At 43.4% G+C, this 2,696-nt stretch overlaps 1 pseudogene; it reads left to right on the forward strand.

The window, feature by feature from the left end:
- Positions 1-1,542: 1,542 nt before the first annotated feature.
- Positions 1,543-2,270, forward strand: LOC147905501 (uncharacterized; annotated as a pseudogene).
- The last annotated feature ends 426 nt before the right edge of the window (positions 2,271-2,696 follow it).

Genomic DNA, 2,696 nt, shown 5'->3' on the forward strand with positions numbered 1-2,696 from the left:
TATCCCTAAAACACCACACCACATGGGCAAAGACCCCAACACTAGAGTGGTTAGATGCATAAGCGTATGGCTAATTGGATCTTCTAAATGCATCAGCGCATGGAAAACACATACGTAAATGATTGTCCAAAGGTCTCCTCTCTCCCCAGGCATGGGAACCAAGTGATGATCTATAGGAATGGCCACTAGTTGAGGTGGATTGCCCAACCAAAATAGATAATATTAAAAAGGTCTAATTATTTTCTCAAAGTTCTCGCTTTAAAAGGTGTGTAGTGTCAACCCGCATGTGTAGTCCGAGAAATACTAGATGCGCCTTGCTTGTGTATCGTTCAAAGTAATGTATTAGATATCCTTCTATCTCCTCCATATCTAGTGCAAACCCAAGGTAGTAAAGCATTCAAAGAAGGTCTTATTAACCAAACCTCTCCACTATCTGTCCTTAGTATAGTGGCCATAAGTGGACAATGTGGTCCTTACACCACATGTGGAAAAGTTTCCAAAGAGCAAGAAAGGCATTTAAAAAAATACAATTCTCCTTATTTTGGAAAATAAGTTAATCAAGTATAATAATACTTGCCCCAACCATGTGTATCATCTTGGGGAATAAAATATAGAGATTCTCCTCAATACCATCTCTTAAACCTACAGTCTTGTCAGAATCTGTATAGTTAACAAACATAGATCATAATGAGTCTTCTTACTAGGGTCCTCAAAGTACTGAAAATGCAAAGAAATACAAGGGTTACCAAGAGTGTTGCATGTGTGTGTGTATGTGTGTGTGTGTGTGTGTGTGTGTTGTGTGTGTGTGTGTGTGTGTGTGTGTGTGAGAGAGAGAGAGAGAGAGATTCCACACACAAAAAAAGTCTGTGTGTGCTTAGATTAAAAAGTCCCATCAATAATTGAGCCATACAGTTAATTCCATCAATTGGATAAAAAGTAAAAAAAGGGAAACATATAAGGAAAAAATATTTGAGAATCTAAGTTTAAAAATGCAACAACTAGAGTTTGAAAAAATTTTAATCAAAATTAAGAATTTTTAATAATATTGAGTTTGATAAACATAATTTGGCCCATCTACCTGTAGGTGCATAGGATGATCCCAATGACATCCTACCTCATCAAGGAGTACGTACAAATAGTTTTCATTATGTAAATAGATTATAAGTCATATTGAATAGAATATTATTTTCATTACCCAAATAGAATATTAATTTCCATGTGTTTTTTTTGTGCATGCGCTAGCCACAGCGCACAGGTTCTGGCACCACTATTCATATGCAGATAGAGATTCTGAGGGCTGAGATGAGGGCACTGCAGGATGCTAGGGCACCCCCTCACTTGGTTGTGAGTCTAGATTCAATTATTGAGGCTCTGGGTCGATTGGACACAGTTGAGGACGTTGTGGATAGCTTTCAAGCACAGGTTGAGGTAGAGATCACTGGTCATGGCTTGGATTGGAGAGCCATTCGACAATTGTTTGAGCGTGAGTCACCTCACAGGCAGGCCTTAGAGGATATGTTTTGGGATGGTCACACTGAGGCGATGCGACCACGATCAGGGTTGCCCTTGCATATTTTACGTTGTAGGCACCCCATCATAGCAGCACACATTTATCCGAGATATCTCACTGTGAATGGTGGTCGATTGCCTCACAACCGTTAGATAGCCAGGTCATTTTCCATGTAGCTATACGCTGAGTTTGTGCTTGGTCATCGGGTAGACTACCTTAGTACTTGTCCAGGATCAGGAGCGAGACATGGTAGGATGGGGCATCAGGAGCGTCAGACTGTAGATGTTCGACGTCGACGCGAGGCGCCAGAGTTACACACTATCCCTACACCAGCATTGCGAGCTATTGGAGGACGGATTAGGGGGGATGTTCATTCAGTGGCATCATCCTTGCACCACATGGTCTCTGCCCTATCGAGATCACTTTCGATTCCACCTCCCCCACCTCGATCATCGATGGAGCCTCCCACATCTACACCACCTCCCACATCTACACTGCTTTAGCACGAGTTGGAGACTCGAGATGCACGGATTGCAGAGTTGGAGGTATTGTTGGCTGAGTCTAGGGACGAGGTTAGTTATTCTGATTATTTTAGTTTATTTTTTTATAGCATGTTTTGAACTGAAGTTTTTTGGTTAATTCTCACGATGTATGCAACATGTTTGCATTTTGCAGGTGCATCTATTGCGACAGGATATGGAGTCTCGTGTACGACTATTGGAGGTAGATTTGGAGGAGCAGAGGATTCGGACATGCATAGCATACCATCGTGCAGAGCACTATATTTTGCAGTTGAGACATATTAGTCGTGATCCATCTCGCCATAGGATCGACCCCAGCGTGGCCCTATACCCCACTCCTCCTGTAGATGTGCCGACGACTAGGACACCCATAGATGCAGTAGTCATAGCCAGGCTTCCTACTGCCACTTGCGTCCTTTGCCACGAGGAGTTTGACACCGTAGGGTGGTTTGGACTAGGGTGCGGCCACATCGCACATCTCCATTGCATGACCCGCCACATGGTGGCACGATCAGTGTGCCCTGTATGCTTTGCTGACATTGATGTGGCCACATACAAAGGACTAGGCATGGATGATCTGTATCTTGGTCATCATCAGGCCATTGATCCATTCGCCCGCGTGGTCTTGACAGAGCACTACAGGGAGGAGGCATAGAGAGCTTTGT

Source organism: Dipteris shenzhenensis, chromosome 1, assembly GCF_047967505.1.
Source record: "Dipteris shenzhenensis isolate YYH24624 ecotype China chromosome 1, Dip_SZ_1.0, whole genome shotgun sequence".
Classification (NCBI taxonomy): Eukaryota; Viridiplantae; Streptophyta; class Polypodiopsida; order Gleicheniales; family Dipteridaceae; genus Dipteris; species Dipteris shenzhenensis.